Below are 12,225 nucleotides of genomic sequence, written 5' to 3'. Positions count from 1 at the left end.
TCCCACCAACAACTATTCCGGGAAGTTATCGACCAGAGGCTAATGGAGGAGGACGCCACGTAGAGTAATCCAGCAGGAGGGAGCACCGTCCAGCATGCACACCCAGCTGGGGGTGCACACGAGGGTCAGGGCCAGGCCGGGAGCGGCAGAGAAGGACCGAAGGAGGAGGTCGAGGGCGCAGCCCCGTTTACAGGTGTTTGGAGTCATCCAGGATCCAGCCTTTCTGCCCGAGCCCTCCTCCGCCCCCTCCTTGCCTCCTGGTCCCTGTGTTTCAAGATTTCAACTGGCTGCCCTGGCTCCCGGGCTCGTGCAGCTTCGAGGCAGAGAAGGAGGCAGGGGACGAGCCAGCTCTCCTCTCCCACCTGTTCCTTACAGCAGGGAGCCTCCAGGCCCCCCTCTGCTGAGTTCTTCTGTGCCTTGTTAGCCAGGACTGGGTCATACGGTCACCCCTAGCCGCAGAGGGGCCCAGCAACACATACCTGATGTCCAGGCCCTGAGACGAGAGGCAGAAGGGTCGAGGGGGGAGGCGAATGGCTTTGGAGGAAGTGGAACTTCAGGAGAGCAGGTGGGCAGGAAAGCATCCAAGGACACAGGAACACTGTGTTGTTAAGATCAAGTCTGAGAACAAAGCACAGGAGCGGGAAAGGGACCAGGCGGGGAGTGAGCAGAGCAAGGGCGGCTTGGAAAGCGAAAGGAACCTGCTTTAGGCAACCTTACCCCTGGCGGCCTGCCTGTGTGTATTCTCTCCACCCACACTGTCAGTGCCTGCAGCCTCAGGCACACTCCCATAGTGGACAAGCTGTTTGTTACTCTTCCTGAGGGAGAACCCTGGGCATCGCAGAAAGAAGGCGTTAGAAAGAAAGATTCTAGGATTGGGGCTTAGGTCAGGTCATTTGGGGAAGGCTCTAAGGAAATGGGGCCTCTGTAGATCGGGTGCTGCAGAGAATGGGGGCCAGTTCACACTGAAGGTGTCCCAGTAAATCCATCTATGGAGAGGGGAGACGAGTGAGGAGAAAGGTCTAATCGGTAAAGAAGGACAGTCATGCTTTCCAGCCAAGGGAGGGAGTGTTGTGTTGGGGGCAGCACAGTGATGGGTGTTCGCTGTCCCATTTCCTCATGCTCTCAGGGCGCCGTGGTCTGAGGTTGGTGTTCTCTGAGAGTCTGTACATCCAACCGGAGAATAGCATCGCCCTGTTGTGATACCAGGCCAGCCTGGGATGTCAGAGGCTGTTTCTTTGTTTTCTTCCTCAATCCTTTATAAATAGTCATGTAAATAAACAGAAGGGAATATCCCCATACACTTTAAAACTCCTCTTCTTATTAAATTCAATTAACAGTGAAATATTTCCCGTTATACTCACCTCTTTGGAGCATAGCTACCTTTTTTGACCTTTATATCTCCCTCTTTGGACACACTTTATCTAAACTCTTCTCATTTGAATATTATTATGATCTCATGGCCTTTCACAGACTCAACCTGGCCTAAAAGCATGATCATAGTAATCATTATCTATTATTATTATTATTATTATTATACGTGGGTGCCCCTTCTAAACACTGCTCCGAACATCTTCGAGAGCATCCTTGCCTTTGGAGTAGCAGGTATGCCGGCCCATGGAATTCACTTCCCCTGCAAGGAGTCTTGCTTCCCTTGAGTGGACAGAAGCCCATGGGTGCCTATGTGGGTGGGCAAGATGCTGCTGGAAAATGTATCTGTTTAAGGTGACAGTTCACTCTGATATTCTGCTTGAACCCCTGTTCTTATCCCTACTTTTCTTAGAGAGCTTGGTTTCATCAACACGAACGTGTCTCCTATACTGACCGTTGTCACATAAGGACACATCAGGCTCATTTCTTATTGGCACTTGATCCAATTGCTTCCATCATCCTTAAGGTGGTGGGTTACCAACTACTCTAAAGGGACTTCTGCTGTCCTAGAGTTAAAACAATCCAAAATAATAAGTTTATATCTTTAAAACAAATCGATTCACACAGTAGGTTCTGCTCAGCCCTTCCCAGGGAAAACCACTTTAAGTTTTTTGCTTTTTCTTTAGGCAGTTAATCAATGTGTTCAAATAACTTCTTCCATTGGGAGAGAGAATAGTGTGAGAGTGCACTGGAGACAGGAACCTGGACTTGAATTCTGGCTCTGCCACTAGCTGGGTGCTTTGAGTAAATTACTTAACCTCTCTGAGCTCCAGTTTCCTTGCTTCCGGGGTCATTGTGAGAACTAAAAGTGAGTGAATGAATACCAGGCACTTAGAATAGTGCCTGATGCAAAGTGGCGAGTCTTCAACCACAATAGCTAATAAACATTAGGTACTCCATGTTTGATATTATTTATTTACTTCCTTCCAGGAAAGATAATAATTTCACTTACTTTTATACTTCTTCTTATACCGCTCCCCACCTTCTCCTAATACCATTGCATCACTAGGGCCGAACAGTTTCAGGAGCCCCTGCACGTCACTGACACTGGATCGTTATTAATTGTTACCCATTAGTAAACACTAGTGCTCCCAGCCTCACGTAATTTCTAGAGTATTCCCTTCTTAGCTTTTTTTCTGTATTTGGTTTTATTGCTTCACTTCTATAACTTTGCAGATGGCTGTCTCCCGTCTGATTATCTCCTCCTTGTGCCGCAACAGGAGAGCAGGACTCTGACTGGGCTTGGAGGCAGCTGACGGGAGATGAGTAACTTTCCTTAGCTAGCGGCCAGCAGAGCCCAGGAGACAGAGAACCTCTCTGGGTTAAGTCCACTGTGGCACTGGTGGCCATCCCAGGGGAACCCACCAGAGAACTCGCCCCTCGCTGTTCCCTGCAGCCACTGCTCACTCACGATCAAGCCCATAGTCTGTTTTCTCTTTCCCAAGGGTGAAGCGACACCTCCTTCCAGCCTGACACAGGCGGGCGAGCTGAAGGGAAGACTCTGAGACCCCAGCTGCTGCCACCATGAGCACAGTAACCTGCTACTTAGGTAGTCAGCTGCCTCTTCTCTGGCAGCTTCCTACTTGTGACCTAGAATTGAGGGTGGTGTCCCCAGGCTGAGTTAACCAACAGAGGAATCAAGAACCAAGAACGGGATGGATAAGCATCCTCGAGCCCCCACGAGGGGCCAAGAGGAGCTCCCCAAACCCAGGGGTCTGTCCCCACAGGCTTCTTCCCGGCCCCGCCCCCCCCCCCCCCCCCCCCCAGGGAGCCAGGACCAAGATGCTCACTTTCTCACCCCCTAGTCCTGCACCGCCATCCAGCAAGTGACTCAGAAGTGAGGACAGGACAGCCCATGGGTGGGGGGGGGGCAGCAGATGGGAATCCCGGAGGCCGGGCCAGGTGGGGAGAGGAGGTCTGCCAGCATCCCTGGAGGCTTCTCCTTGCCTCTCCCTTTGTCCCAGCAACGCCCCTGCTCCTAGACCCTGAGGCGGTACCACAGAGCCTGTTGCCTTCAGCTCTCGCCCTGCTGCCAGCCCAGCTGCTCTGTGAGGCTCAGTGGACCCTGAACTGAGCCCCAGCCTGGCCTTTGCCACCTCCCACCTGTGTGACCTGGAGCACCTTACCTGACCTTAATTGTAAAATGAGAATAATATTTCCCTATGTTGTTTTCAGGATCAAATGTAATGTGTGTTCGTGGCGTGGGCCAACGCCTGCCACACAGCAGGTCCTGCCTAAGTGTGGTTGCTGTCCCCTCTACCTGGAATTTGTTAGTTTCAGGTTGAAACCTCCCCTCCCCCAGACTTCTCACCCCCTCCGCACCCCCCCACCCCCACCCCCGCAACTGCCTGCAGCTCTGTCAGGGCACCTGCTTGCCAGGTGTAACTGCCTCAGGCAGGTACTGGCTCTATGGATCTCAATACCCCTGCAGAGACGCGGGTGCTCAGTTAGTTCCCCCATCCACCCCCATCCAATCAATGCACGATTTAGTGCTGTGGGTTCCCTCCATGTAAGCCCTGGGTTCCCTTCTCCCTTAGGGAAGGGGGAAGACGCACCCACATGAGCACTGCGTTTTCTTGAGTCTCGTTTCCTCAGGATTGCTCCTCCCCCATCACTGCATTGCTCAGGGACCAAATCACGTCCTCCCTGGAGCTGCCCTGAGAGCAAATTAGTCAAGCTGAAGGGTAAGGGAGGGGAGAGCAGATTAGAAGCCAGGAGCCGCCATCCCAGCAGACTGGGATCCTTGAGGGGGGCCTGGGCTGGTGAATTCCTGAGGCTCAACTCTCCTCCGGAACCAGGTGATCTCCTGTTTATCAACAGTTCAGCTTGGGTCCAGTGGAGCCAGTGGGGAGCTGGGTCCCCTGGGGCCAGCCTGGAGAAGAGAGAGGTGATGGGGATTGATCATAGGATCAGAGCCAGGGGTCCCACCCCTCCCCCACCTGAGAATTGCCCTCCGCTGCCCAGCCTGGAGTGTCTGTGATTAGCAGGAGGAATCCTCTCCCTCCCATGGTAGTTTTACACAATGACGTGTGGTCTGAAACTTTGTTTTTTTTTTTTTTTAACAGCTTTTTGGTTGGTTTTTTTTTTGGAAACCCTTTTTTTTTAATTAATTTATTTATTTTTGGTTGTGTTGGGTCTTCGTTGCTGTGCAAGGGCTTTCTCTAGTTGTGGCGAGAGGGAGCTACTCTTCATCGCGGTGCACGAGCCTCTCACTATCGCGGCCTCTCTTGTTGCGGAGCATGGACTCCAGACGCGCAGGCTCAGTAGTGGTGGCGCACGGGCTTAGTTGTTCCGCGGCATGTGGGATCTTCCCAGAACAGGGCTCGAACCTGTGTCCGCTGCATTGGCAGGCAGATTCTCAACCACTGCGCCACCAGGGAAGCACTGAAACTTTGTTTTTAATTGAGGTAACATCGGGTTATAACATTCTATAAGTTTCGTGTATACAACATTATATTTCTACTTCTGTATACACTACAGAAATTAGTTGCAAAGAAGCCCCATAGTATACGACAGAGTAGAATGAAGAAATCACAATTTTTTAAATACAAGGAGACTTCAAAGAATTGTCTTGATGGTTGGCCTTGGATTCAACCTCTGACCTTTCTGCTTGCGGGCCTTGGGTGGTCCCTTATCCTGTCTGAGTCTCACTTTCTTCTTCTGTGATACAAGAATAATACCTCTTTGTGTGGATATAGAGGGAGATCGATTTTACATCAAGTCCCAGCCCACACATAGAGACACACTGGTCGCCAGTCTCTTATCAGCAATTCTATCACCTCCAACTTTCTGAAACACGCACAGGTGTTTGGTAACTCATCTGGACAGTAACCTTGCCCTGTACTGACCTGAGCTTATTTATAGTCATTACAGACTTTTTCCCATTTAATGTGAATGTTTGTTTGTTTCACTACCAAAACGTGAGAACATTATCGGGTGCTTTCCAGACTCTGCTGGAAGTGGTCAGGCTCTCCTGGAAATGGGGTGTCACGCCCTTTTGATTCTTTTTTGGTCTGCATCTTCCGGTCATGGTCATCCGTAGGTGTGTCATCTAGTAGCTAATATAGTAAAATCAGCCTAGAATGAGACTGAGGGTCTGGTGAGGTCAGATACCTTGCCACTTTGGTTCCAGCTGGTTCTATCCGGTTTTGGTTTGTCTCTTCCTATAGCTTTCTCCGTTTTTCTCCGGACCCTGTGACTCCAACACGTTCACCTCCAAATGGAAAAATCCTTTCCCTGCGTGAATAAAGGTGGCCATTGAGGTGCAGCGTATTCTATTTCAGGGAACCTGAGCATCCAACACTGCGCCACCACTATTTAGACAACTGCTTTGAAAAACAGTGTCTACAGGGAATTTCCTGGTGGTTTAGTGGTTAGCATTCGGAGCTTTCCCACTGTGGCCCAGGTTCCTAATGTTAACTCTCAAAAGCTGTTGGGAAGAGACAGGAGTCAAGGGTCTTCTTCCTGTAGATGAGGCCCAAGCAGGACTCTATTTAGGACAAGTCAGAAAATCCTGACACCATCAGTTTGTGTTCCCGGGGATTCTGGCTGGAGCCCTTTTCATCTCCATCTTAGGGAGTGTACCAACACTGCAGGATCCTGCTGGCCCGTAAGGCAGAGAGGCTGGAGTGGAATTGCATGGAGCTGGGTTGGATCCTGGCTCTACCCCTGCCCAGCTCTGGGACTCTGAGCTTAAGAGTTGGAGTCTCAGATTTGTCATGTGTCCAGTGGGAATAGCAATTCAATCTGATGGTCTTAGAGTGAACTGCAGGGTCAGAGGCGGGGAACCAAGTGCAATCATCTCGTCCAAAGGTCCAGGGAGGCCTGGACCAGGGTCGGACTCAGGGGTCAGGATGGAACAGAGGGGTCCAGGTTGGAGGACTAGTAGGAAGGCTTGGGCAGCAGAGCCAGGACTAGAGTGAGGCGAGTAGGTCCCTAGGACACAAAACTGAAGGGGCTGTGACCCTAGCAGAGGTCCTGTGAGTGGGAGAGGGGACATTTCTTCCCTCCCGACTCGATCCCCTCATGCTGAGCATAGAGGGCCCTGGGTGACTGTGTCCTCCACACCCTGCCTGGGACCTGGGGTTCTCCATTGCCATCTGGGACCCTCTTCCAATCTACATAGAGTAGCCCTGACCAGTGGGAAGGCCGTGTGGCTTAGTGAGACCTCCAGCATCACCATGAGTGGCTGCCGATTTTGTGTCATCTGAGGGATTCTGACGAGACTTCACAAGTCCCCACCAAAGAGGAAAAGTCTTCCTCCACCAGCTTGTGCGAATGCAGGTCTCTCCAGGCTTAGCAGTTCATGTGGATGTTTCCTAAAGTCTCTTGAATCTTTGAGAGGTTCCATAAAGTCGCACATGGCCTTGGTGTGCAGGCATGTGTGGTTGTCACCAGCTAAGGTATGAGTTAGGCTGGTGACCCCTGAGAGGTCGGGGGTGCTGGGCGATGGGTCAGGAATCAGTGAGGCGGGCTGGAGAGTCCAAGGGGAACGAGGGTTAATAGCATATCACCTGCTTCCCAGTCAACTGGGGCAGCAGAGGGACCTAGTGACCTTCAGCTGGGAAGGCCAAGGGCATCAGGCTTGGAAGACAGCAGATGCCAGGCAAAATGATCGTTAAGGTTCCTTCTAGCTCTGATTTTAGGTTTAAAAAACCTCTAAGTACGCAGAATTAGCCAGTCTGCAGAGGCTGAGGGCACAGTCCCCAGGACTGTCCTTACATTTGACCCCAATGGCAAATTTGGGAGATCCCCAAAGCTACCATCAGGTGTGAGAATTCTCTAGAAGGAGGCACAGAACTCCCTGAAAACTGTCACGATCCCAGTTACGGTTTATTACAGGGAAGGATGCTGGTTCCCATCAGCCACAGGGCAGAGTCTGGGCGGGTTTCACACAGGAAGCTTCCATTGTCCTCAGGCCGTGTCCCTGTCCTGGATTCAGCGTGTGGCAGGGCACACGGAGCACTGCCCGCCAGGGACGTTCACCCTGTTTAAAGAAATATATTCTGACTCTTGTTAAAACGATAAGGGAGAGTCTCTTCAGGACTATCGTGATAGGCGTGAAGACCATCGCAGCAGAGGAGACAGATGGGCGCACGTCCGAACACAGCAAAGATGAGTGGGGATTGGTAGCCAATGATCAGAGTGAGGGGCGTGGGTTGGAAAATCACTGAGAGGAGACATCGAGGGCAGGGGGGTTCTTGTTGAAATTTGCTGACAGGATTCTTGCTAAAAGCAAGTAAAGGACGTATGCATCAAAGGTGGGAGATGAGGAGTTTGATCAGATATCAAACATGATAAGATCTAAACAGTGGGAAGGCTTCTCACTAAACTGACTTGGACGAAGTTTTGCTGGGACTGGGCAATACAGGCCGTCAAGGACAGTACACAAGGGCGGAGGTTGAGGCCTATTGGAGAAGAGGGCTCAGAAGAGCCTGACTGAAACTTGACCGAGGAGTGAACCTTTTTCAACAGGACCCTCAGCGTATGGAGTTTTATTTGGGCTCAGTCACTTGCTGCCCGCACAGCTGAGCGGTTGTCTCCTGCCCTCCCGGAGGTCAGACTAATGCCCTAGTGTCCAGCTCCTCCAGAGGTCAGATGTGATACCACGTGACCCAGAGGCCCCATCACATGTCACCCTGTTAGCCTGTCCAGTGACTAAAGGCCCAGGCAGATGAGGACACTCCTATCAGCCAGAATATTCTAGGGGCTCAGGGACCACTTCCCAGTAGCCAAGGGCAAAGAGCAGGCTGACTCCTCACTACACACTAAGGTTCTCTGAATGAAGGTTTTTCTGCTCCAATCCCACGTCTCTGTGCTTCTCTGTGGAGTTCCCACTCTGCCCCCTCTTTGGAAGTGATTCTGTTGACCTGCCTCTGAGGCGTCTTTATCCAATACCATTTTTTTTTTTTGGCCGTGCCACGTAGCTTGTGGGATCCTACTTCCCCAACCAGGGGTCGAACCTGTGCCCCCTGCAGTGGGAGCGCAAAGTCCTAACCACTGGACCTCCAGGGAATTCCCTCAAATACCTATGTTAAGTTAAAAGTATCCTACGATGACTTTTGCTTATTTATTCCATGATTGAATAAGTATACGGAGCATCTACAAGATACAAAAATATGTGTTTAATGTTGAAAGAGAAAAATTTACATTTGTGAAATTCTTTTCTATTTGATTTATAACAAAATCTCTGTGATTTACAGACTAGATCTTGTTGAGCCTAGTTTATGAACAAGCAAACTGTCTTTCTCATCCCTTGACCTTCATTGTTACAGGGAAGACCCAGATGCACTGCATCAATATCTGAGTGAGCTAAAAACAGACTTGGCCGTGGAGTACCAAGTCACGCTCCGAAAAGACCAGCTGGACAGGAAGGGGTTTTTGAACAGGTTTCCTCTGGTAAAATGAGAGCTAGAGGAGCTCATAGGAAAGCTCCACGCGTTCGCAGACAAGGTTGACAAGGTCCACAGGGACTGCACCATCTCCAACATTGCGGCCATCTCCACTGGCGCTGTGTCTGGTGTCCTGACCATACTTGGCCTGGCTTTGGCACCCATGACAGCGGGGGCGAGTCTGGCACTCTCGGCCACTGGGTTAGGGCTGGGAGCAGCGGCTGCTGTGACCAGTGTGTCCACCAGCATTGTGGAACACGTCAGCACGTTGTCAGCAAAAACCGGAGTTAGTCGCCTGATGTCAACTGGCGTTCCTGGAGGCACTTAAGATCAGCCCCCGAACTGTTAGCACAACAAAGAAATTCACAGAAGCTGTGCAACGCATTGGAATGAATATCCGTGCCATGGAGACGGTCAAAAGCAACCCTGGCTTAGCAGCGGACGCAAACGTCTTCATCAGCAGTGGAATAATCTCAGTCCAAAGCAGCCAGCAGGAAGAGGTTACTTTCAAAGGCAGGGCTCTGGCAATGACCAAAGGAGCCCGGATTGTGGGTGCGGGCACTGCAGGTCTCTCCCTTCTGATGGAAGTGGCCTTCCTGGTGAAAGAGGCGAAGCACTTGCGTGAGGGGGCAAAGACAGAGTCGGCTGAAAGGCTGAGGCAGCAGGCCCGGGAGCTGGAGAAGAAGTTGGAGGTGCTCACCGGCATCTATGAGCGTCTGCAGTAGGGCTGGACTCCGCCACTCCCCGAGCTGTGCAGGGACCAGGGACACTTGCGGGGCCAAGGCACGGAGGCACCTTGTTAGAGGGAAAAGGAGGACGAGATAACATAGATGTAGCTAGGTGTTAGGAATTTGGCATTTCTGTAGCTGAGCACAGCAGGGGAGGGATAAATGCAGGTGGCAGGTTGGGGAGAGAGAAGGAAGGAGCATGGAGCCTGGACGAAGGGAGGAGAGGGGCCTAGAGAGTGCGGGGAGGAGAGAAGCCACTTATTTTGGACTAAAGAAGACACTGGGGGCAGAATAAAGGGAGAGGGAGGGGGAACTAGCAACAAGAGGCCAGGAATATGAAAGGGTTGAACATGGGAAAAAGCCCAGGAGTTAGTATCGTTGGGCTCCAGGAGAAGTAGCAGGGGCTCCTCTCTCACCCCTCCCCAGGGTTTGATGTCTCTGGTGGTCTCTAGCCCTACTTTTCCAGTATCAACTCACCTTTGATTCCAGCAGCTTTATCTTAATTAGGCAGTGATTTCTTTTTGTTTGTTTGTTTTGCGGTAAGCGGGCCTCTCACTGTTGTGGCCTCTCCCGTTGCGGAGCACAGGCTCAGGACGCGCAGGCTCAGCGGCCATGGCTCACAGGCCTAGCCGCTCTATGGCATGTGGGATCTTCCCAGACCGGGGCACGAACCTGTGTCCCCTGCATTGGCAGGTGGACTCTCAACCACTGCGCCACCAGGGAAGCCCTGTTTTGTTTTGTTTTGTTTTTCCTGTTTGTTTTTTTAATGAAGCATAGTTGATTTATACTGTTGAGTGGGTTTCCAGTGCACAGCAAAGTGTTTCGGTTATACATGTAGCCCCCTGTGCTCTACAGTAAATCCCTGTTGTTTATTTTTTATATGCTAGTGTGCACCTGCTAATCCCATACTCCTAAGTTATCCCTCCCCCACCTTTCCCCTTTTATAACCATAAGTTTGTTTTCTGTGTCTGTGAGTCTGTTTCTGTTTTGTAAATAAGTTCACTTGTACTATTTTTTCGATTCCACATATAAGTGATATCATATATTTGTCTTTGTCTTTCTCTTTCTGACTTACTTCACTTAGTATGATAATTTCTAGGTCCATCCAAGCTGCCCCAAATGGCATTATTTTATTCTTTTTATGGCTGGGTAATATTCCTCTGTGTGTGTGTGTGTGTGTGTGTGTGTGTGTGTGTGTGTGTGTGTAGGCGAAGGTTTTGAAGAAACCCTCACAAAACTAATCACAAAAATAATACTTAAAATGAATACAATATATGTCATCATTATTCTCACATGGACTCCAACCATGACCAATGACATGAAAAATCATCGTTGTCATTCAACTACAAGAACACCAATGACCAACACCCGAAAAACCCACCCACTGATAAAAATCCTCAACAATACATTCACTGACCTCCCTACCCCATCAAATAACTCACCATGATGAAATGTGGGTTCCTTACGAGGGCTCTGCCTAATCCTACGAATCCTAACAGGCCTATTTCTAGCAACACACTACACACCAGACACAACAGCTGCCTTCTCATCAGTAACACATCTGCCGAGACATCGACTATGGCTGAGTCGTTCGATACATACACGCAAAGGGAGCTTCCGTATTTTTTATCTGCCGTTATGCCCACGTAGGACGTGGCCTATACTGTGGGTCCCATACCTTTCAGGAAACATGAAATATTGGAATTATCCTATTACTTATAGTCCTAGCCACCGCATTCATAGGCTACATCCTACCTTGAGGACAAATATCATTCTGAGGCGCAACTGTCATCACAAACCTACGCTCAGCAATCCCGTATATCGGCGCTACCCTCGTCGAATGAATTCGAGGTGGCTTTTCTGTAGATAAAGAAACACCAACACGATTCCTCGCCTTCCACCTCATTCTCCCTTTCATCATCACAGCACTAGCTGCCGTCCACCTATTTTATTCTTTCAGGAAACAGGGTCCAACAACCCCACAGGAATTCCATCTGATATAGACAGAGTCCCATTCCACCCTTACTATACAGTCAAGGATATCGTAGGTGCCTCACTATTAATCTTAGCCTCACTAATAGGAGCTCTATTCTCATCCAACCTGCTCGGAGACCCCGACAACTACACCCCAGCAAACCCACTCAGCACACCACCGCATATCAAGCCAGAATGGCGTTTTCTATGCGCGTATGCAATTTTACGATCAATCCCCAACAAGCTAGGAGGAGTCTCAGCCCTGCTGCTCTCAATCCTAATCCTGGCATTTATTCCAGTTCTCCATACATCCGAACAACGAAGCTTGACATTCCAACCCTTCAGTCCATTCTTATTTTGAGTACTCGTAGCAAACTTACTAGCGCTAACATGGATCGGAGGACAACCCGTGGAACACCCATATATGATTATCGGACAACTTGCAGACATTTTTTTTGTTTTTTGTTTTTTTGTTTTTTGCGGTACGCGGGCCTCTCACTATTGTGGCCTCTCCCGTTGCGGAGCACAGGCTCCGGACGCGCAGGCTCAGTGGCCATGGCTCACGGGCCCAGCCGCTCCGCGGCATGTGGGATCCTCCCGGACCGGGGCACGAACCCGCGTCCCCTGCATCCGCAGGCAGACTCTCAACCACTGCACCACCAGGGAAGCCCCTTGCATCCATTTTATACTTTCTTTTAATCCTA

General features: G+C 50.4%; 1 pseudogene; it reads left to right on the top strand.

Moving 5' to 3' along the window:
* The first annotated feature begins 5,456 nt into the window (after positions 1-5,456).
* Positions 5,457-9,605, top strand: LOC132434336 (apolipoprotein L3 pseudogene; annotated as a pseudogene).
* The last annotated feature ends 2,620 nt before the right edge of the window (positions 9,606-12,225 follow it).

The sequence above is a fragment of the Delphinus delphis genome, chromosome 11 (genome assembly GCF_949987515.2).
Source record: "Delphinus delphis chromosome 11, mDelDel1.2, whole genome shotgun sequence".
Lineage (NCBI taxonomy): Eukaryota > Metazoa > Chordata > Mammalia > Artiodactyla > Delphinidae > Delphinus > Delphinus delphis.
Note: the sequence above shows the minus strand (reverse complement) of the source record. Positions and strands in the feature narration are given on the sequence as shown.